Source organism: Antechinus flavipes, chromosome 1 (genome assembly GCF_016432865.1).
Source record: "Antechinus flavipes isolate AdamAnt ecotype Samford, QLD, Australia chromosome 1, AdamAnt_v2, whole genome shotgun sequence".
In the NCBI taxonomy this organism is placed as follows: domain Eukaryota; kingdom Metazoa; phylum Chordata; class Mammalia; order Dasyuromorphia; family Dasyuridae; genus Antechinus; species Antechinus flavipes.
The window spans coordinates 678,905,193-678,930,397 of NC_067398.1; the positions used below are offsets into that span (position 1 = coordinate 678,905,193).

The following is a 25,205-nucleotide window of genomic DNA, read 5'->3' on the forward strand; positions in this document are numbered from 1 at the left end:
TCATTATTGCTTAAGTCATGATTCTCTGTCTCTGGATTTAGTTCATCAATGTTCTATTCTTGTTCCAAGAAATTCTGCTATCCTTGGGTGATGTGGATGGACACAAAGGAGCCTAGTCTTGTATCTTTATATCTCTATGCTATCTTTCAAAGATGCCTGGTTAATTGTCCCAATTATATATAAATATATAAATCTGGCCCTGTATGATTGGCTTTGCAGGTAGATTCAAACAATCTTATTAATCACAAGAGGGAAGAAGGGGACATTGCTAATTACTCACTTCCAATTTTCAACTAATCACATCGTTCCCCATACCTCAACTATGTAATCAATCACATTCTCCTAAACCCCATTTTATCACCTGTCTTGAACTATTGTTTGATCTGTGTCCCCCAAAGTTATAAAAAAGTTTTTGCTTGAGGTCTTTGGCTGAAAATTGAAATAGCCATTGCTCCAGTTTATTCTCACATTTACAACTTGTGAATAAAATGCTATCTTGCACAAAGAAACATGTCTCAATTTACCTTTTTGTTAAATTTCACTTGTGACAGTTTTGTTGATAGCAGTGGGATTCACATAGAAAGAGATTCCCTGCCTCACCTCCCCCCCTCCTTCCTCTCTCCTCCTCCCCCCCCCCCCGTCCTCCCCCTCACATACAAATCCTGACACTTATCAAAACTTCTTCCTATTCTTTGGCCCAAGAAAATACAAAGGAATACTTTTCTCCACTTGAATATTAAACACTCCAGTCTTCTCTGAGGAGTATACTGGGAATAATTTTGCATGTTTTATGTTCGTTTTGAATGCTTTTTTTCTCATTAAAATTAACAACTTATTGATTTGGACCTAACTCTATTTGTATAATATATTTGCACATATATATATACATATATATATATATATATATATATATATATATATATATATATATATATATATAAAGAGAGAGAGAGAGAGAGAGAGAGAGAGAGAGAGAGAGAGAGAGAGAGAGAGAGATGTAAAGTCCAGGTTCACTTCCAGTGGATGGTCTTTAATGAGAAGTTAAGTAAGACTTCCTAAAAGAGGAAGATAAGAAACAAATTTGAACATGCACCAGTTGACCATCTATGGTTTGGGAAGGTGAGGAATGCCCTTATTCTTATCAGCATTAGTGTTTCTTAAGCTTATTAGAATTGAGGTGCTTTATTGAGTTCCTCTAGTGAGAGATCTTTTAAGGAAATGAAGTAAAACGATGTGAATTAAATTAACTCTTTTGTGAGATACTATGGTCTCTGATGATAAGGTTGTCAGTGGAGTTTAGGGACTTCTCCAAACAGAAGGGAAATAAATTAGCAAGTAAAGAAAAGTAAATATATAGAAAGCTGGTAACTGAAAGCCTCACAAATAAGAAAATTTTGGAATCACTGACTCACAAATGCCTGTTGTTCTGTGTGTTTTTCTGTGTCTATGTTTGTTTTGTTTTTATGTGTGTCTGTGTCTATAACTATATCTTTATCTGTGCCATTTTATTAGGATTGTTTTCAGAACACTGTGGACATGATGCTTAAAAGGAAATATCTAGTCAGTAAATCTATCTCTGTATGTCTCATTAACTGACTTTTTCAAAAAAAAAAAAAAAAGAAAAGAAAAGAAAGAGAAGAATGTGAATTTCTCTGGGAAATTCTCTGTTTTCCAAGAGATTATTTCTTTCTCTTTATATTCTTGATCTCTGGGCAAGCTATAAAAGACAAATGAGAACTAAGAGAATCTTTTCCCTTAGACTGTAGAAAACTTACACTTGTAAACTAATTAGAAACTGAATTGGGGCTAAAATATTAAGTTCTATACTCTGAATCTCTAAATTGTGTTTTGAATGTTTTTTTTTAAATACTGAAATATTCTAGTGAGTTTTGGTTTAACATTCTTTAAAATTTGTTTTGAGGAAATTATGAGCAACTCTCTCACCCCATAATGGCAGATTTATTGTTTTAAATGAGGAGAGAGAGATCATTTCAATGGTTAGAAAGAGATGTTTGAAGATTGTATCAATGAAATTTCAAAGTGGAGATAAAAATAAGCTGTAACTTGAACCTTGAATAGAATTAGCACTTAAAATGTACCTGCTTATTGTTAATTCTTTTCTGGTTCAGAGAAAAAAAGAAAAGTTTGTATAACTTAGGGAGCAACCAAAATATAAATGAGTTTTTATTATAACATCTACTTGGAACCATCTTGCTGCTTGTGAGGAAAAAAAAGAAACTTATTTAAAAGAGCATCTTGAATGCAAGTGAAATTTAATTGGAAAATTGTGTTACTTCTGCGAAATATAACAGAACTTAATTGCTGTTTGAAAAGACCAAGTTTTTGTAAGCTGTCAAAGATTTTTATAACTTCTAAATCAGAATGCTCTTGGAATTTATTCTACTATTTGGAATTAAGACAAAATATTGGGAAAATTCACAAAACAGGAATTTTGTTAGCTTTGTGCTCTTAAAACAAGTTACCTTAGATTTTCATTCTATAAGGTGGATAAAGATAGAAGTTTGTTCCTTAATGTATTAACATTAATTTGATTACTTATTGTATTAAAAATATTATGCTTGCACTTCCAATAGATTGGTGATAAAGAGAGCCATCTGCACCTAGAGAGAGAACTGTGGGGCTAAATGTGAATCACAACATAGTATTTTCACTTTTTTGTTGTTGTTTACTTGCTTTTTTGTGTCTCTATTTTTCCCTTTTTGATCTGATTTTTTTGGTGTACAGCATGATAATTCTGAAAATATATATATATAGAAGAATTGCACATGTTTAACATTTATTGGATTATTCGCTGTCTATGGGAAGAGGTGGAAGGAATAGAAGGAGAAAAAAATTGGAATACAAGTTTTTGCAAAGATGAATGTTGAAAACTATTTTTGCATATATTTTGAAAATAAAAAGTTATTATTTAAAAAAATATTGTGCTTGCTCCTGGATTCTTTAGGTTTGTGGATTAATTTTATAGAAGAATAATATAAAACTGTTTAAAAACTTCATTTTCAAATGTGTGTGTATGATATATGTGTGTGTGCATGCTTACATGTAAATATACGTATACTTAGATATATGTTTTCTGATTTCATTTGATTTATGTATGTGTTACTTCTTTGCTGGTTGGATCTTTAATGAAATGTATTTTATAATAATGCCTTTCCAAACTGTGAGGGTTGTGAATTTAAAAGCCATGTGTCACAGGATGAATGATTTTCTATGTAATATAATTTGAAAATGTATTTGATGAAATATCATCACCTTAGTAATAAATATTGTGTGAATGTTATTTTTGTGTTTATAAACTTTCTTGCATTGTAATTCCTAGGAAATGTTACATATGAAAGCAGTCTGCATGTTAAACAGTTTCCTCTGGGGGAAGGAGTAATGGAACAATTGGACTGCTCTTTACATTTGAATGGTCTTCTCCTCTTATTATGTGGGGGGGAAAAAAGTGGCATGTGCTCCACAAGTAAGGATTCCATAATTATGCCCAAGAAAAAATGCTCTCCCACACCAAACAAGCATCCTCCTATGAAACAATAGAACAGTATCCAGTAATATCCCTGGAACAAGAATGTACAGTCTATGTTGTTTCAGAAAATAAAAAGGGAGTATTAGGTGAGCTATAGGGCCCAAAAAAAGAACCTTTGATTATAATGTCTCTAAAACAAGAATATAGAGGCTGTCATTTCAGATAATGAAAAGGGAGGATTAGATGGGTTATAGGGCCCAAAGGAATCTCTGTTATCATTTGAGACCTCTGGCAGTATAGCAGAGGGAACCAGATATGCACTGAGATCTTGAATGTATTTATCTTTTGGCAGGAGTAACCCCTTCTCATCATAAACCAAGCAAGCAAAGTCTGGGAAAACATAGAGTAACAAACAAATTAGGAACTTAAGTGTCAATGAACAAAAGGATTGTATCAAAAAGGCTGAAATAGTCTTTTATGATAAGTGTGAATGAAAATCTGACTTCTCTTTTCAATAGGGGATAACTATACCTGAAGGAGCTGAAGTCAAGGAAGAATTCATTTATGGATTTAGGAGGAAGAAAGATGAAAAAAATGATAAATTTGGGGTGCGTATCTAGTAGTTATCTTGGAGGTACATGTTATAAGCAACTAACGAATATCCATAAAGCAGCAGCATTTCAAAAACATTAGCTAGGGCCCATTTCAGTATCAGAAAAATAATTCCTCCAACTCTAAAGAAAGAGGCAGTCCAATATCCCCAAGATCTCCACTTCCTATGCTATTTGCTAAATGTCATTTAGAATCTTCTTCTGAAGTTCATGTATGTTGATAATGATGTCACCTGAATGATATACATAAGAATAACAGGATTGATTAACAATAGCACAGGCACTTCTCTGAGCAACACTCAGAATGTGTACAGCCATCCAGTTCTCCATTGCCATGTGAGCTCCAGAATCAATTTCAGTCTGCAATCCTGAAATGACAGCAGTAGTATGTTGAATGACAGCAAAGGTGTCTTGGACAAGGTTTTCTAGGATAGCAGACAGGTTCCTAACAGAGTATATCACTGTGGTCATACCTAGACTAAGAATGAGGACCCACCAAAAAAGTTTTCAGCATCAAGCTTTGCTGAAGAATTGTAATCTCCCCAAAGAGTACTTCTCTTCCTGTGGTAATACCATGCTGTTCCAAATTGGAACCACAAAGTCACCCACATTTATGACTGTCACTGATACGAACAATTCATATACCAAATTAAAAGAAAACTGTTTTTCTGACTTCCTAAAACAGTAATCTGGAAGGAAAGGTTTTCTGCTTCCATTACTTGCAGTAAAACCAAATATCAAATTGACAGGATTATCATGAAAGAATTCACTGAATGAGATTTTATAAGGAAGTTCATTTGGAGTCAGATTATACAAATCTGTGAATCTGACAAATTTCTAATCAGAATGAATCCAGCATTAGTGGTGAAAACATTATTACTAACTTTGGTACTGAAAGGTGTATTGCAACCAAATAGTTGTTTAGTCCTGTATGTTGGTGAATCAATACTAACTTTTAGTTCTTGAGTGGGCTGTGACACAGATGTAACAAGCACTGGAGGTATTGTTTAGAAGAAAAGGAAAACTTAGTGCTTGTCATACACAGAGTGCCTCATTAATGGAATGTTTTGTATCTCCATGGATTAGTCACAGTAGCACTAGTATGCTCCTCCAGTAGAGAAAAAAGACTTGCTGGGATAGCAAAAAAGAGACCCATCCATTTGCTTCCAGCATATAATGTTAAAATCACAAAGATTTCCATCTTTTTTAGCCCTACACTTAGTAGAATAGATACTTGTATAAAATAGAGGCATTAAGGCTACCATTACCATTGAAATATATGTCAAGAGAGGTCTATGTCACTGGGTTATCCTGTTTCATGGTGAAACATAGTAAGAATGCTGGAACTCCTAAATGGCAGATGGTTTCTATCCATTGGGAAGGATATAAGGAAACTACTTCTACCTTTCCTTCACAAAGTCAAATATAATTTAAAGGAGCAATTTCTCTGTGGCAAGCATTAGGTAACAGCATTAATGATACAATCATAGCATGACAGGGTCTTAATTTGTGTGATACCATTGTGAAATATAAAAGTATGAGATAATACATGCCAGAATTATGAAAACAATTCACACCTACAGTGGTAAAGGTGATTTCTGTGTATCTAAAAGAATCTTATTAAGAAGGCCTTCAGAGGAACTCTCTTAAGAACATAGATCAGAAAATGGTGCAGATTTTATGTGTGAGGGCCCATGAGTCCTTTTTTCCTGTCTTTATGACTGTTGGAGTCATCATCAGGACTTGAAAGAGTCCCTCCAGGCAGGTTTGAGTCCATTGGTCTGATGAAAATTTTTGATGTAGACGTTGTCACCAGGTTGAAAGTCATGGAAGGAGAAGTCCAGTGGCCCAATTTGCACTATAACTTCTATATGCTGAAGTAACTTCAGTCTATGCTATAACTCTTGGATGTAGGAGGCGATAGAAGTGCCCTTTTCAATCAGTGAAGTTACACTAAAGAAAAAGGTTTTCATTTTATTGGGGGTGTCCCAAAAGCATATCAAAAGGGCGATATGAGATTCCTCCCTTTGTCTATTTGCTTACAAGGGGATAGTCATCAAAAGTTGTATTCTTAAAAGCACGTTGATTAAAACTGAGATAAATAGAACAATTTGACATTATATGGGTAGCGATTGAAGTAATACCAGAGGCAATCCACCCACATCTAATTGAATTGACTATTCCTTGTGTGCCATAATGATTGCCAGAATGAATTACAAAACATGCTTGATAAAAATTCCATAAAAGAGTGGTTTGCCCTCAGGTGTGTCCCAGATTCCAGATATTTGTTCTATATTGTACTAATATTTCCATTTCTCCACTTCAGTTTCACTGTAAGGAAGAGAATACCAGTGAGCAGCATCAAGGAAGTTTGGGGGCATATCTGAAGGAGAAGGAGGAGAAAATAAGCAGGTCCTTCTATCACTGAAAACTTGGTAGCTGATTCGCTTGGGCATCATTGGGAGAAATAGAATCACTTCTATTAGTATAAGCAGAGCAAATGCTCTAGGTAATTGAATGGCAGAAAGAAAATATTTAAGTCTGAATTGGCAATAACTTTACCAGAAAAGGTAAAAATTCCTCATTGTAAGATCCCAATTGCATGATATACTTCAAAGGGATAATGACAGTCAGTGTATGGTGATATTTATCCCAGTTACAAGGTGGCAGATTCAAGTTAGAGAAATCAGTTCAGTGACCTGAGCACTGAGATGGGAAGGGTGTGAAACTGCCCAAATTATTTGTGATCTGAAATGACTGCAGCTCTTATAAAGCATTCTCTATCTTTCATAAAGGAGAAGCCTTCAGAATAAAGGATCAAATCAAGATTGTCCAGAGGGACATCAATAAGGTCACCACTAGGCTTTTCATCCAAGTCAACAACTGAGGCACAGTCATGTAAGGGCTCTCATGAGATTGGAAAAACAGGGAGCAATGTAGCATCTCTTAATTTTAACATTCTCCCTTCCAAGTAAAGTCACTTTATATCTGGGCAGTCTTTGATCAGAAAAGACCTGATGCAGTGGCATAGTAGCAAAACCTTGACCTTGTGAGGACATTGAATAAATTAAAGAATTTTCCCAGGACTAAGTCAGAAGTCATCTTCACTAAAAGGTCAGTGGCTGCAACAGCCCAAAGTCAAAGTAGTGCACCTGCAGCTACACTGTCCAGTTGAGCTAAATGATAAATTACTGGGCAGATAGTGGATCCCAGTGATTGAGTATAGACACTCAAAGACAACCCCCTTCAATTCATGCACAAAAAGAGTGAAGGGTTTACAGTAACCTGGAAGTCTGAGAACTGAAGCAGACATCAATTTCTTTTTAGTTCCATGAGAACAGTAAGATGCTCAAAATCAAGTTGAAAGGCTCAATAATTGGTCTTTTAGTTAAGGTAACAAGAGGTTTAGTTATTTCACCGAAAGCTAAAGTCCACTGACAGCAGTTATCTAGCAATATTCTAAAATAGCACATACCTGCTTCTTGGTTTGGAGCATTGACAGGAATTGGATTGCTTGTACGTGTTTCTGAGAAATAGAATGTGTGCCAGGAAGTAATATAAATTCAAGGGACTGTAAATAAAGCTGGCAACACTGTACCATAGAACCAGAGACTTTGTGTCCATAGTGATAAAGCCAAAAGAGAAACTATCCCTCTGGCGGAGGGTAATATAAGGTCATCAATATATTGGACTAAACCTGAGTCTGTAAAAATGATGGAGGCTAAATTTTGCTGGAGAATTTGAGAGGATAAAGTAGGGGACTAAATATAACCCTGAGGAAAAAGTCCACATGCATTGTTGATTATGCCAAGTAAATGTAAACAGGTATCTGGACCTAGGATTTATAGGGATGTTTGAAAATGCAGTATACAGATAGATCTATTACTGTAAAACAGGTGGCATCATGGGGAATAGAAGAAATAACAGTGCCAGGGTTGGACACCATATGTCTTGGCACAATATATGCATTAATGATACACAAATCTCCAACAAATCTGTAAACAGATTTTCCATGAAGATCTAGTTTGGGTTTCTTAACAGGCAATATAGGAGTATTACAGGGAGATCCTCATGGAACCAATAATTGTTTGTTCTATTAAGGAATTAATGAGAGGATTGATCCCTTCAATGACCTTCTTAGGGGATACTGAGGCACGGATGAAAGTGGCTCCACTTTGGTAAAAATAGTAATTGGATTGCTGATTTCACAAAAGACCCACATCAATGTAGGAGGTGGCCCACAAAGAATTCAGAATAGCAGAAAGAATATTAGTCCTGTTGTTGCAGTCAGATGTGTACTAATGCAACAGGAAAAAGGGAAAGGAGCTCATGATCAGAATAAGTAGCAAGTATATCAAACAACAGTGAAAACAAAGAGGTTGGATTAACTGGCACTTCAGTGGTTAAGGTAGTATCTGGGAGATATGAAATAGTGTTATGAAATCTACAGAAAAGGTCTTTTCCCAGCATATTAGCAGATGCATTAGATAAAACAAAATGCAAAGCAGATAAGGAGCACTGTCACTGCTCGTGGGAATAAGAGGGAGACCTCTTGTGGTATTCATTCTATTCCCACAATTGATAAAAATAGTACAGACAAAACTTGGTTTTTTAACTAAAACTGAATGAGTGGCTACCATGTGAACAAGATAAACATGAAATAACCTATACTTGTCAGAGGTATGCTTGGACTTCTGATTGGGGGAGTGGCAGAGAAAACAGAAGAGGAACAAGCATATTAGAGACACAATTCCCTTCTCTTCCCTGCACCTTCATGCACAGAAGCCTATTGTACAACATCCCTACCATTTTGTTTTGGGGTTCCTTTGTGCCTATCAGTCACCTGAACTTGATTTAAAGGCTGTCTGAATCTATCCTCCCACTGAGGAACATAATTCTGCCTCTGAGACTAATTTGGATCTCACTCTTGGGATCTCTCAGATCGCATCTTTTTATTATATTGGCATAATGTCCTTTCTTCCTGAAATAAAAATAATCCCCACTAATTTTGTTAGTGGTCTGAAAAGGAGTTTTGGAGTGGCTAGAGGTCTAAACATTTGCCAGGACATTCAGGCTGGCCTCTCTGTCTGTATTTCCCCCCCTGTATCTGCATTGTCTCTGGTTGTTTCTCTCCCTTCGCAACTATATTAAGGAATTGCTTTAAGTTCCTTATGTGTTTTTCCTACTAGCTTGGGTAGTATTTAAGAAAATAATTCTTCTGTGCAATAAGAGAACTGTTCGGTTCTGCACACATATATTGTATCTAGGATATCCTGTAACCTATTTAACATGTATAGGACTGCTTGCCATCTGGGGGAGGAGATGAAGGAAGGGAGGGGAAAAATCGGAACAGAAGTGAGTGCAAGGGATAATGTTGTAAAAAATTACCCTGGCATGGGTTCTGTCAATAAAAAGTTATTTTAAAAATAAAATAAAATGGTTATACTTAAAAAAAAATAATAATTCTTGATTTTAGGCAATGATGGATTAACAATGGCTGCATTATTAACCCTGGCATCCTGTTGGTTTAGAGGATCTAATCTCGTTCAATGCTTCCCACTCTTGCATAACCTGTCATAAAATCTAAAAGGGCACTTATCCCCTTCTTGTGTAGTCTCCTGAAATTTATTGTAATTATTTTGTCTTTCCACAAAAAGTTCTATTCCCCTAAGTAAGGCATTTATTGCCTGCTGCAATTGTTCAAATTGTATAGGCTGATTAGGATCCCATTGGATATCATGTAGTAGCCAGATTTTCTGACCTCCCAGATCCATAATTTATTTATTTATGATTTCAATAACATCTGCTCTTTCTTTTGGAGATAATAGAGTCTCCATGAGATTTGTCACATCACTCATAGTTGGGTGATAACACAAAAGCTAGGCCTTAAATTGATCAATAACAGCAACAGGATCCCCATCGAATCTAGCAGTGTGTTTCCTCCAATTAGAGAGGTCTGAACGTTTGAAAGGATAATGTTCTTTAATATATGCAAAACCCTCCCCTGTTGCTTGATGTACTCTAACTATAAGAGGAAAAGCATCAACAAGTTGTCCAAGTTTTTGGACTTTGGTTATGGTAAGAAGAGCTTCAGATGAGGAAAAAGGAGCACAATCAGGAGAGGCAGCAAAGGAGAGAACAGAACACAAAGGTCTGGCAAAGTTCCACAAATAGATAGAAGCTGCCTCCCAATAAGACTAATAACTTATCTGCTCTTTAATAGTTTTAGGAGATTCCATAATAAAACTCTGAAATCATTTGAGGGTAGAATAATTAAAAGTTCCATAGTTTGGCCAGAATCATCCCTCCAAATCCTTTGTAATTTCATATCAAACTTTACACAACCTAATGGCTCTAAACCTAGTCATCCCCACTTTGATAGAGGACTCCACCCTTAATCCAGGCTATTAAAAGTATGTCTAATGGGGATCCTGTAAGAATGTTTCTGGTTGTAACTCTCCTATGGGTGTCCCTGACTAGGAATGACACTTCTTAGGAAAAACTTCCCCTAAGAGAACTGGAATTCCCAAAGACCCATCTTGTTGGTTATTCTTTCTGAGAAGTTCCCAACTAAAGGTTCTGGAGATTATCCCTCCTGGAAATGAAGCAAAGAGGGATGATTTCTTATCCACCAGAGATCCATCTATATGTCTTTTCTCTAGCTAACCCTTAAATGTGTAAAGCAGGGGTCCTCAAACTTTTTAAATAGGGGGCCAGTTCACTGTCCCTCAGACTGTTGCAGGGCCGGACTATAGTAAAAACAAAAACTTTGTTTTGTGGGCCTTTAAATAAAGAAACTTCATAGCCCTGGGTGAGGGGGATAATTGTCCTCAGCTGCTGCATCTGGCCAGCGGGCCATAGTTTGAGGACCTCTGGAAGGCTTGGCTGACAAAATTTCCAAATATTTTCAAAATCTTTGAACCAACCTCTGAGCTTTAAGATGAGTCGATTAGAACCCAAAAGTTCCCTTCATGCCTAGACTCAAGTGGCTGGTCTTTGGAAATTTCTTATATCAACCTAAATTATTCCCAGTGTCTAGAGATCCCTGTTCTGAAAAGTCATGCTATTCAATCTCCTTTGGCTTATATAGAAGTTTTCTAGAGATGTAGTCACAGACTTTGAATGCAGGCTTATAATATTAAAATTCCCTAGGGAAACCTTCAGATGATTTTTAAATAACTTTTAAATTGGTCATCCTTAATTTCAAAACTGCTCTTATAAAAGCTAAAGATCTCTATCCTGTTTTATTAAAGACTTACAGAGCTTCACTGCTAGTTTTCCCCCCCACTTCTCCAAAACTGGCATGATAACTAACAACACTACCCTTTCTCCTTTTTCCTCTTTGATTTGGTATTTGTAAATAATTGAAGAAATCCAGAGAATATGGTGATAAATTATCACTCAACAAGACTGATTTTAATGAAAATTCCAAACTTCTAGTGGTTTTAAGCAATTAATCTATCTCATCTCTGAACAAAATTTCTAACAAAGCAAAAGAGAAAAATGGAAAAACTGATGGTAAAAATTCAACTAATATATGCTATCTCTTGAGTCCCTTGCAGATGAAAAGTTGAAGGAGGCAGCCTTTCATCCTTCTGCTTTTGGCTGGCTAACTCACCAGAAAAGTGGGGGGTGGGAGGAAAATCATTCCAGACAACCAAAAGAGAGACTCAGGCAGCAACTTTATTAAAAGAGTCCAACTCCTCTCCAATAAATTGGATTCCAGAACTTCCTCTTGATCTGAAGTACCATTTTCTTCCAGAAATCACTTTTATTGGGTTAAATATTCAAGAACAATTATACCAAATATAGAACAATTTCAGTGGTTGCCATATAATGCTTAAGCTAGAAAAAGAAAGCCTGCAGGATCACAAGGCTGAGGGATGGGCAGAGCAGGAAATACTTCTGTTGACCAGATGATCATAAAATGAATGAGCTACTCTTTGGGTTGGATAAATAGAGATAGAACATTTCCAAGAACATTTCTGGGGGAACTTGGGGCTTTTCCATCATGCCACAATCTATGCTTGATTGAGTCATGTATTTTGAGCAAAACAGGAGAGAGATATTTCAGGTCAGCATTCTTATGATCTTATAGTTGTACAAGTAAACCCCACAGCTAGTACACAAGTAATTTCCATTATATTAAAGCTTGGGTCTACTTTAAGTTTTCTCTATCAAAATCTATATTCCTATATAACTTATACAGAATATGAATTGCTTATTTTTATTTATATGTACTATTAGATGATTGACTAGACATGTATTGCTAAATGAATAATTGCTAACAATCATTGCCCCTTATAAAATCATAATGAACTAATACTGATTAGAATTTTAGGGACCTCAAGAAATCAGCTTTCTCAGTTCTAAAATCCCTCCCAGTTATGACATCCTGTGTTCTATGGGCCCTTCAAGCTCTGACATTCTATCTTCTAATTCTAACATCCTCTCTGAGCTAATTTTTTTCAATTTGCATCTTGACCCACTATTTGATTCCCTAGAAAGAAACTATTCCTTTGAAGTTCTGGCATTATCCTATAGGCCTGCCCTCCTAAAAATATAATTTGTAAACTTCCATCAATGGATGTCTCATTAGCAGTTAGCCAGTAGATATAACTAGGTAAAAGTTATCACTAAAACGACACATTTCCAGGAACAAATACAAAATGTTTTGTTTGGGTTCAAAATCTTTTGTAACCTAGGGCTCACCTACCTTTTCCAGGCTTCTTACATCTTGATTCCATCATACCATATATTCTGGCCTTCTGGCTATTCCATAAACAAGATACTCCAGCCAAGCATTTTCTCTGACTGTCCCTCATGCGTATAATTTTACCCCTTCATCTTTGCCTCTTGGCTTTTTTGACTTCCTTTAAATCTCAGCTAAAATCCCATCTTCTACAGGAAAGCTTTCATACTTTCCTTGCTAGTGCTTTCCCTATGTTAATTATTTCCAGGGCCTCTTTTGGTATCTCCACTTCCTAGAACCACGCTTTGCAAGTAGCAAATGTTTAATAAGTGCTCATTGGTTCATAAAATTATTAATTACAGTGAAACTGAAGTGTGGAGCAGGAAAAGTACTTGCCTGAGGCCATGTAGTCTCAGAGTGCAGAAACAAGTTAGACCTTTATGACTTCTTACTCAAAGCTCTTCACACAAACAAGTAATATTTGTCTCTGGCTCTGGAACACTAACCATTATCTTTAGTTAACATAAAACTTTGATTTTTATTCATCAAACATAGAAGGCCTCCAAAAAATTAATACTGTACTCTACACACCAATCTACCAGAAACAATTTCATTTCAGAATAACCTAATAGGACATTATTAATTTAGAAAGATGGCAAAATCTCCCCATGCCTCAAACATGTTTTTGCCCCAAGATAATAAGCCTTAATAAATCTTTATTGTTTCCAGTTTTTTTTTTTTTTTTTTTTTTTTTTTTTTTTTTTTTTGCTACCAACAAAAGCGCTATTATAAACATTTGGGGTCTATTGAAACTTACTGTTAGACTTGTCCCTGGAATACAGGTCTAAAACTGGATGGATCATAAATATTTAAAATTGGAAGAAATGGTCAAGATCATCTCATCCAATGCCATCATTTTACAAATAAAGAGAAATTAAGGCATAGAGAAGTAACTTATGCAGGGTCAATAAGCTCATTCAAATACTTAAGTAAGCATTTGTTTATAATATTCTGATTCTTCAACCACACTACTCTGTCACCTTCACAGAAACCCATAAATGGGAAGAAATTTTGCTCTGGGTCACCCAAGTAATAAGTAGAAGATTTAAATCTGAAGGAAATAGGTGGTGTGGTAAATAGAGCACTAAACCTAGAGGCATGAAAACCTGAGTTCAAATGCAGTCTTAGACTCTTGCTAAGATATCAACTTTTGAGGCTGTTTGTGAGGATTAAATGAGATAATAGTCATAGAGCACTTAGTAATGGCTGGCACATGGTAAGTACTTTACACATGTTTATTTTCTTTCTCTTCTAACTCTAAATGCTGTCTCTCACAGACTATCCTCATCACAGGTCTCTCTCCCAATTACTCCACTACTGACTCTTAACTGTCTTCTCATTCACTGACCTTATCAATCTCCTATTTTCCCCTCCCCACCTGATACTACAGAAAAGAGTTCAAAGTCCTCGTCTGTCCTTCAAGAACTTCCTCCAGTTCAACTCTGGTATTCATATCTAGAACTTTCTCCTTGGCTCTCTTCCCAGACCCAACCCTTCAGGTATGTTTCTTGAATAATGCAGGACCATTCCTGAGCCCAGACTGTTTCCCTCTGCCTAGGGCTGACCTTTCTGCTTTCCCAAGTTCCTCACCCTGCTAAATAACCATTAGGTCAGGAATAAATGTTAAGCAAGTTCCACTTGTGTCTGGCCTCTGGGACATTGACTTTGGTTAAGAAAAGACTGATTTTTGTCAATCGAATTTAGCAGATAGTCTATCTGGATGACCTCAAGTCTCAGAAAGAGAAATATCACCCTCAGAATCTGTAAGCACTTGTTATTTTTGTTCATCATTTGTTTTTGAAAGGGACCAATGACATCAAATTGGAATCATTTGACAATCATTGAAGTCTAATGGCAGGACAAAAGTCAAAATGACTGAAGATGCCCCAGGATGCAATGGATAATCTTGGCATCTTCAATGTCTGACCAAGATCTAAGTTTCACAATGCCTCCTTCAGTCACCTTTATGGCCATTAATAGGACCTCTGAACTCAAGCTTACTAAAAGTGAGATAGGAGAGCTCAAAGTCAATACTCTTAAAAGTCTGAGGAGAAAATGAATCATAATGACTTTTTTTTTTTGACTCTGCCTGTCTCTTTGCCTCTATCTGTCTGGGAGTGTGGGTGCTAGAAGAAATAGATAACTATCATGCTCTAGTTCATTAGTATCAAACTCAAAAAGAAACAGATCCCTAATGGGATCATATATAGACTTAGTTTTAAAATGCAACATTATCCATGTTATATTGCATTTTTATTTATTTTGCTAAACATTTTCCAAATTTAATCATTTCAGACCCACTTGAGAATGTTGCTAGTGGTGTGGGTAGCATGTTTGATACCTCTGCTGTAGATGCCCACAGGACCCTAACAGAGCTTTAATATGGGTGAGAAAGAGCCCTGAATCACTGTGCCTTGAGATAATACCTATAAGGAAAGTGAGGAAAGGGACAGAGCACAAATTTAGGATCATTCTACCTTTGGTTTGTAATTAAGAAAGCAGTCAGTGGCTGCTGGCTTTCAATCCAACATAATTCAAAAGAGAAAGAGATAGTTTGGTGGTGGGCTTAAGTCATTCAGAATGGCAAGTATGTCCATAAGTATGTTGAGGAGGGAAAGAAGGAAAGGGAAAGGCTATTAAAGGGAAGATTTTTACATATGAGTGAGAATGGAATGTCTTGTCTTTCATATTGGAGCAGCTGAGTCTGACAGGTCACCAGTTGATGGGGCAGAAGTAGGCTGAGGAGACAATTTGCAAATGGATGGAAAATATGAGTGGATAGGCAAAAGCATGTGTCTGATGAGACTGAGAGCAGGTGGAAGATCAGTTTGCTCATGCCTACTGTCATTGAGGGCTATCACATAATCTGAAGCGTTAGAGGTGTCAGAAGGGAGAGGATGAGTCTATAGGCTTAGTATCCCTGTTTGTAAGAGATTAGGGTAAGGGTGGTTTCCTTGTGCTCAAGGATTAAAAATGAAAGGAATGGAAAGAAGCTCCCCTCAGTCTGGGGAAGACTGAGTCAGGGTATTGTAGAAGACCTGGAAGGAGCAGATAAGTTCTGTCGTATGAAGTGATTTTAGGTGATCTAAAAATAGGCTGAAACTGCTACCCAGAGTTGCAAGAATCACTTTTGCTCCCATTCACATTGGCTCAGGTTCACATTCTACCTCCTTGATTTCTTTCTCTGGCCTTTACTCTTGTGTCCTCATTTCCCCCCAACCTCTGGTCTCTACTTTTACTAAGATTATCCTCTGAACCTTCTCCTCTCACCCAAATTCCCCTTTACTTTGACTTATTCAAACTCTGTACTATTTGCATTCCTAATGGTAAATTTCCTTACTATCCCCCATCAGTTCCATAGTCCCTTAACTCTCAAAGCTGTCTTCAGAAGCTATGAAGGCTAACCGATTCATATGCAGGTATCCTTTCTGAAACATCTCTGAGGATGGTTCATGTAGCTTCCTTCTTGGAAACCTCCAGAAAAAGGGTATCCATTTTCTTTTTCAATACATTGAAACTTCATCAGCTTCTCTGCCACCTCTAACTATTTACCTAGAAACTGAGCTCTTTCTCTAGGATGTCTCCATTGCCTAGATCATCTGCCTAGCTCAATATCACTTTATTCCTCCTTCTTCAAAGATCCCACATCCTATTGCAGCTTTTTAGACCATCTTCATCCAACTTATTTGTCCTTCCCTTTCAGGGCCCAATTTCCCTAAATTTCTATCTTATCTCAGATAACTAGCCCTAGCTCTTCTCATCCCCAAACTTCATACCTCCTGGATGTTTCTATAGCCTCTTTCAATTTCTAATTGGGAGGGGAGAGAAAAGGAGGAGATATTACTATCTGTTGACCTATCCTACTATTACTGGAAGAAATATGCTTCTTTCTTAGAAGAAACATTCAACTCTACTGCATAAGAACTAGCAAGCCTCTTTCCCAATGTCTATCCATCTCTTTGTGCTATAGTAACAAGTAAACCTTGTTTTTAAACTTAATTTCCTTGTCTTGAGGATATAATCATCTCTCTTCCTTAAGATTTCTACCAATTAATAGCTATGCCTATATCACTGGTGCTCATTCTCTGTGCCAGTCATATATCCCATTTATTCTTGCTAATGATAGAGGTAATAGGGTCTGTTCACCCAGTAATCCATTCTATTCTACCCTCCCCCAAGTGAAGTCTTTCTCATCCTTTCTAATCTCCTACCTCTCTGAACAAACACTGGGCAGTGAGCCCAACTCTGCATCACAGCTTTAAAGCATATGTCTGACATGTTGTTATTGATGTTATTGTTTTTTGGGGGGGTTTTTTCCTAGTAAATTTATTTTTAAAGACATATGAATAATGTCAGGAAAGAAAAATTAGAGCAAAAGAGAAAAACCATAGGAGAGATTTAAAAAAACAGAAAAAAAAGAAGTGAACATAGAATGTATTGATTTATACTCAGTCTCCTTACTTCTTTTTCTGGATGCAGATGGCATTTTCTGTCCAGAGTCTATCAAGATTGCTTTGGATCATTGAACCACTGAGAAAACCAAATCTTTCACAGTTGATCATCACACATTCCTGCTATTATTGTGTACAAGGTATTTCTGGTTCTGCTTATTTCACTCAGCATCAATTCATGTAAATTTTTCCAGGTCTTTCTAAAATCAGCCTGTTCATCATTTTGTATAGAACAATAATATTCCATTATCTTCATATACCACAACTTAGTCAGCCATTCCCCAACTTGATGGGATCTACTCATTTTCCAATTCTTTGCTATCACAAAAAGAGCTGCTACAAACATTTTTGCATATGAGTCCTTTTCCTTCCCTTATAATTTCCTTGGGATACAGACCCAGTAGTGACGCTACTGGATTGAAGGATATGCACAGTTTGATAGCCCTTTGGACATGGTTCCAAATTGCTCTCCAGAATGGTTAGATCATTTCACAATTCCACCAACAATGTATTAGTGTCCCAGCTGTCCCACATCACCTACAATATTTATCATCTCATTGATGTTATTGTTATTGGTTGATTTACAGAAATGGGTTGATGATGCTGATTGGGATGAAGGCTGTCCAAATTAAAGCCAATTTTATTTTAATAGTAGCATTATTCCATTGGTATCATTCCAATTGGTATCAATTCCATTGAATCCCTTTAGTCATAGCTATAATGTAATAGATATTCTCATTGTCTTTTAGTTGAATTGGAAATCTTCCATGTGCTATTGTCAATTATCTTTAATTTCTTTTTTAAGCTGCCAAAGCAAACTGATTCTTGAAAACTACAAAATAAAATTGTACTTCTCTTTTTATTGATTTTTCACTTTCATTTTCATATTGATACTTTTTCTTAACACTACTAACTTCCAAAGCCTATGCTTCTCCGCTTCTAAACAATGTTTCAAATTGTATCTTCAGATCTAGTTTCCCTTTAGCCATTGAATCTTTCTTTTTGCAAATTAGTAGAATCTTGCTTTTAGGTTATCAAAAATGAAACAAAACACTTGCAGTTTTGCTTCTTAATATCTCATAAACAATGTCTTCTAATGAGTTTCAAATGACTTTGCCTCAAATTCATGAGGCATTTGATTTTGAAAAATCTTTCAGAACTTCATTATGGGAAAGAAGTCAAATTAAAATTTGCCCTTTTATCAATCACTTGTCTTTTTCCTGAAACAGTATCTTTCCCTAAACTGATTTAAAAGTAAGCCCTCTTCTCTCTCAGGAGGAGTGTTAAGATCAACTATCTGAAATAAAAAGAAACTAATGATAAATGTACTGAACCTCTATGATTTAATTTGAAAAATTAACATTTGCATATAAAATCAGGTCATCTGTCTCATTAGATGTGAGAGACAAGGAGTGATTTACAGAACTTATTTATAACAGAAGTGAGTATTTTTTAATTTTTCAATAGTATTTTATTTTTCCAAATACATGTAAAAATGGTTTTCAACTTTCATTAATTTGTGTTCCAGGAGGTGACACTTCTTTATCTGAGCTCTCCTTGATGTCCTTTAGATCAACACCAAATCAAGCCTCTGAACTGGTTTTGGAATGACAGAACCCACAGATATTTGGAGTATAACAAATTTCCAATAGAAGATATTTTGGAAGAACTTCAGAAAAGGTCTGTTTCAGTCAGGCATGGAAGGAGGCAGCCAAGCACAGGCACAGTGCAGAGACTCGGGGTCCCCATGCCCTGGGGAATATAACTAGAGGAATCTACAGCAGTGTTGGCTACTCTGCCTGATTGCAAACCAGTAGATTAGCAGATTAGCTGTAAAACATCCAATAAATACAAAAGATAAATAATGAGCCCTTCAACCCCAGAATAACAAGAGACCTGGCCCTATCCACCTAGTACTGGAAGTTAGTGAGCATCAACCCAGCATAACCACTGTCACCTGTAAAGGAAGCTTGGACAATCTCTCCTTTGCCATAAAAGCAAATCTTTTAAAGAATGAACAAAAAGGCAAAAAGAACTCTGAACATATATAGTTTTTATGCAGAGAGAGAACAGATTTCAAACCCCAAGGACACAAAAAAAACAGGTATCTCCAGATGAAGCCCCAAAGGGTGATATGAGTTTGTCCCTATCTCACAAGGCTATCTTGGAAGAATTCAAAAAGGATGTTACAAGAGAGTTAGAAGAAAAATGGGGAAAGAAAATGAGAACTTTGTAAGAGGGTTTGGCAAAGGAAACAAATTATCTGAAGAAAACTCCTTAAAATTAGACTTAATGAAAAGAAAAAAGCAAATAATTCCTTACAAAATATACTTGATGAAATGGAAAAACCATATAACTCCTTACAAGATAGATTTGACAAAATAAAAAAGAAAACAATTCCTTGAAAAACAGAATTTGTGAAATGATGGGGGGGATCCACTGAACAAAACAATTCATTTAAAAATGCAATTGACCTAATACAAAAAGAGTTTTTAAAAGTATCTGAAGAAAAAATTCACTAAAAATTAGAACTGAACAAATGGAAATAAATGACTCAATGAGGTATCAAAAATCAGTCAAACAAAACCAAAAAAAAAAAAAAGAAGAAGAAGAAGAAAATGTAAAATGCCTAGAAAAACAACTGACCCGGAAATTAAATCTAGGACAGACAATCTTAGGATTATTGGACTTCCTGAAAACCATGATGAAACAAAGATGAAATTATCAAGGACAAATTTCCTAATGTCATAGAACCAGAAGGTAAAAGAGCCATTGAAAGAATTTGCTGATCACCTCCTGAAAGAGACTGCAAAATGAAAATTCCAAGGAATATCATAGCTAAATTTCAGAATAATTAGATCAAGGGAAAGTATTGTAAGCAGCCAAAAAGAAACACTTCAAATATGGACAAGCCACAATCAGGATTACCCAGGATCTAGCAGTTTCCACTTTATATGATCAAAGGGTCTGGATGTTGGAATCCTTACAAAATGTAAAGTCATTAGAGTTGATAGAGACAATAATTATCTAATTTAGCATGGTTCAGTATGATTGATCTGATCTTACAAGGAGATGTTATAGAACAGAAGAAACAAGGTGCTAAGTGGAACTGATAGAAACAATGCGTGTATTCACATCTTTAGAGAGCTCATATAAGCAAAAAGCTCTTAGAGCCAGAGAGCATTCTGGGAGGAAACCCATAATCCCACTCTCAGATCCCACAATCCCACTCTTGGAGGTGGAGTCAGATTCATTCACTTCATCTCACACCACTATGGTGGCGGGGCTCCTGCACTTCCCCCACTGAGACCAAGACTAGTTTGAAAGGCTCTCCAGAAAGCTGCCCAGACCCAGGCAAGGAGACAAGACTTGGAAGGAGCACTCTGGGAGACTGAGAGCCAGAATCCCTCTCTCAGAGGCAAGAGAGATTCATTCCATTTTCCACCTTTGTGCTGGCTGGAGGCTGAAGGACAAACCTTTGGATTTGGAGACATTCAGAGGGAGCTCTTGGAACCAAGCAGAGAGATAGGCTCTAAGAAATCTACTCAGGCCTAAGGAAGGAGAAAATAAACATTTGCATTTTATCAGCTGGCTGTGTTTGGAGTGATTATTACTTTTAATTGAAACTAAGGCTGCCTCCAGAAAACCTCCCCGAGAAACCTGCTCCCAGAGAACCATTATTTTAAAGAAGAGAACACCACACCTGGAATCTGATATTCTTAAAGGCAAAGGAACTTGAATCGCAGCCAAGAATTAACAATCCAGCAAAATCCAGCATTATCTTTCAGAGAAGAGAATGGCCATTCGATGATATAGGTGAATTTCATTTATTTCTTATGAAGGACCAGAGTTGAAAAAAAAAATTGATCTCCAAATACAGAACTCAAGAGAAATATAAAAAGGTAAAAAGGAAAGAACTCTTGATAATTACATCTCTGTTATGAATATACTTAGAGAAATTGAGGGAAAGGAAGGAGAGGGATGAACATCATGTGAATCTTACTCTCATCAGATTCACTCAAAGAGAGATTATTAGACATATTTGGCTTCATAGAGTAATTTGTCTCACCCTATAAGAAAGTGGGAGGGAGAAGAGAAAAGAAAAGAGGGAGGTTAATAGAAGGAAAAATAGAAGTAATAGGGGAAAGATATAAGAAAGGGAGAGAGCTGTAAAGAGGGAAGGCTGTTTGAGGGAGGTGGTGGTCAGAAGCAAAATACTGGAAAGTAGGAAAAGGGGAAAAGGAAAGAGAAAAACATAACTTGGGGTAAATAAGATTGTGGGAAATACAAAATTGGTCATTTTAACTGTTAATGTGAATGGGATGAATTCTTTATAAAATGGAAGCAGATAAAAGCCAGAATCCTATAATATGAGAGTAATGCATACAGGGTAAAGGTAAAAGGCTGGAGTATAATCTATTATGGTTAGGTGAAGTAAAAAAAAAAAAAAAAAAAAAAAAAAGCAAGGGTAGCAATCCTGATCTCAGATCAAGCAAAAGCAAAAATAGATCTAATTAAAAGGGATAAGGAAGGAAACCATATCTTGCTAAAGGGTACCATAGATAATGAAGTAATTAATCTCAATACTAAATATATATGCACCAGTGGTTTAGCATCCAAATTCCTAGAGGAGAAGTTAAGAAAGCTGCAAGAAGAAATAGACAGCAAAAGTATACTAATAGGGGATCCCAACCTTGCTCAGAGCTAGATAAATCTAACCATAAAACAAATAAGAAAGAAGTTATGGAGATAAATAGAATTTTAGAAAAGTTAGGTATGATAGATCTCTGGAGAAAATTGAATAGAGACAGAAAAGAGTATACTTTTTTCTTGATGGTTCATGGAACCTATGGAAAAATTGACCAGGTAGAGTCAAAACAGAGAAAGAAAATTATAGACCAGTTTCCCTAATGAATTTTGATGCAAAAATCTTAAATAAAATATTAGCAAAGAGATTACAGCAAGTTATCCCCAGGATAACAAAAATCATGATTATTTCAATAGTTGCAGAAAAAGCATTTGACAAAATCCAACACCCATTCCTATTAAAAACACTAGACAATATAGGAACAAATTGAGTTTTCCTTAAAATAGTCAGTAGCATCTATTTAAAACCATCAGCAAGCATCATATGTAATGGGGATAAACCAGAATCACTTCCCAATATGATCATGGGTGATATAAGGTTGCCTACTATCACCATTACTATTCAATATTGTATTAGAAATGTTAGCTTTGGCAATAAGAGAAGAAAAAAGAGATGAAAGGATTTAGTATAGATAAGGAGGAAACCAAATTATCATTTTTATAGATGATAAAATGATATATTTAGAGATTCCTAGAGAATCAACTAAAAAACTACTAGAAACAATTCACAACTTTAGCAAAGTTGCAGAATTCAAAATAAATCCACATAAATCATCAGTATTTTTATATATTACTAGCAAAATCCAGCAGTAAGAGATACAAAAAGAAATTCCACTTAAAATAACTGTATATAAAATATTTGGGAGTCTACCTTTCAAAATAAAGTCAAGAACTATAGGAACACAATTACAAAACACTTTCCACATAAATAAAGTCAGATCTAAACTCTTGGAAAAATATCAAGTGCTCATGGGTAGACTGAGCTAATACAATAAAAATTACAATACTATCTAAATTAATCTACTTATTCAGTGCCATAACAATCAAACTCCCAAGAAATTACTTGACAGAGTTAGAAAAAAATAATAACAAAATTCATTTGGAAAAACAAAAAGTCAAGAATTTCAAGGGAATTAATGAAACAAAATGTAAATGAAGGTGATCTAGCTGTATCAGATCTAAAACTACATTATAAAGCAGTGGTCATCAAAACCATTTGGTACTGATTAAGAAATAGAGTAGTCAATCAGTGCTATTGTTTAGGTTTACAGAACAAAATAGGCAATGGCAGTAGTAACCTAGTGTTTGACAAGTCCAAAGAACCCAGCATTTGGGATAAGAACTCACTTTTTGACAAAAACTGCTGGGAAAATTAGGAATTAGTATGGCAGAAACTAGGCACTAACCAACACCTAGCACCCTATATAAAATTAAGATAGAAATGGGATCATGATTTAGACATAAAGAGTGATATTATAAGCAAATTGGAAGAACAAAGGATAGTTTACTTCTCAGATCTGTGGAGAAGGAAAGAATTTGTGATCAAAGAAGAACTTGAGTACATTATTGAATACAAAATGGATAAAAAGGTTTTGTAGAAACAAAACTAATGCAGACAAAATTAGAAGGAAACCAATAACCTGGGAAGAATCTATTCTTCTCTTTCTCCATAAAAACTATTTGTGAACCCCAGTATCACCATTCCTCCCTCTCCTCAGTGCACTGCTGGGGCCTTGGACTCTCAGCTAGGACCCTGCTCCCTTTTCCACCATTGCTAGAGTTCCTGAGACCCCAAAGCCCGCCAGCCCCAAAGGAGCAGGAGTGTGTGCAGAGGAGACCCCTGCCTTGACCTGGCCACCCACTTTTGTCTAGAGGCTCCAGGATCAGATGTTGTCCTGATTCCTCTCTGTTACATGTATAGCTCAAGGTGTATATATGTTTTGTACCTTTGCAGACAACTGTACATTGTGTAAGAAAGTTATTTGAGCCTCATGCTGTACATTTTTGCTTTCAACCTAGATGTGTTGGTTCCCAGGAGGTCTTCGTAAATAAAGCCAAAATGGCCATTATTTGTGGGGGGGAAAAACTATTTGTGATCAGATTTCTTTTTGCTTTTTTGCTCACTTTTTTTTTTTAAAAGGCTGAGTTCTGCTTTAGGGGAAGGGGAAATTGTCCAAACTTCTTCTACAAGTAACAGTGGCTGTGCTGGATCAGTGATGACTAAATTCTGGTGCTGGGTGAGCATAGCCAGGTTCCTTGTTATTCTAGGGTTCAGGAGTTCACTATTTGCCTTTTGCATTTGTGTTGAATGTCTTACAACTAATCTGATGATCTACCATCTTGCAACTAGGACAGAGTAGCCAACACTGCTGCAGATTCCTCCCAGCAGATTCTCTGGGGCATGAAGCCCACACCACCCTGGGTCTCTGCACTGCCTGCACTGTCTGCATGGGTGCCTGCATTTGGCTGCCCTCCCTCTGTGCCCAATTGAAACAGATCTATTCTGAAAATCTTCCAAATTATCTTCTGCCAGAAATTTGTTACACTCCAAATATTTGTGGGTTATGTCACTCCAAAACCAGAGGCTTAATTTCCTGTTAATTTGAGGGTTATGGGGAGAACTCAGAAAAAGCTGTATCTCTTCTCTGCATCTTGCTCTGCCCCTCCATATATATACTTTGAAAATAAAAAGTTTTAATTTAAAAAAAAGAATTTATTTTCCAAATTTTTCTCCCTTCCTACTTCACCTCTTCTTTTCCTTAATTACTATCTAGCCTCAATCACTGAATGGGTTCAGCCTCAGTTCTGGTGAGCCAACATAGCCTCCCAGCAAACCAGAAGTAGGCTTTGGGAACCACTAAATCAAAAGCAGCAGCAGCAGTGACTCCTAGAGCCCTCATCCCACAGAGAAGAAAAGTGTTGAATAATTTGTCAGAAGAAGATTATAGAGATCGCTTTGCTAGTAGGATGCTGTTGTTTTACCTATTCTTACGTCCACCTTACAGTTCTAGGTGGTAGTCCCAGGAGGAACACTAGCACATCAGAGCTTGTAGCTACAGTGAATCATGGATCCTTCTCAAAGTTCTAAGGCAGAAAAGAGTGCTCATGGCCACTCCTAGAGCAGAGCATAGGCCAGAAATTTAGTAAACACAACTCTCCTTAGATAATACCATCTTGGAAGAACTGAAAACTTATAGGTCCCTAGAAGTATTTCATAAAACAACCACACAAAACCTCTGAAACTTTTTTTTTAGTTC

The 25,205-nt window shown here is 36.3% G+C and overlaps 1 long non-coding RNA gene across 2 annotated transcripts in view; it reads left to right on the forward strand.

The window, feature by feature from the left end:
• LOC127545288 (uncharacterized) overlaps positions 1-24,660 on the forward strand; it is a 116,093-nt gene extending 91,433 nt beyond the window's left edge. Inside the window, exons 2-4 of one of the 2 annotated variants that reach the window (XR_007949623.1) lie at positions 4,006-4,095; positions 17,330-17,441; positions 18,830-24,660. This is a non-coding gene — a long non-coding RNA (uncharacterized LOC127545288). Of the gene's footprint in view, positions 1-3,899; positions 4,096-17,329; positions 17,442-18,829 lie in introns of those variants that run through there. The other variant, XR_007949622.1, reaches the window with a different exon arrangement.
• The last annotated feature ends 545 nt before the right edge of the window (positions 24,661-25,205 follow it).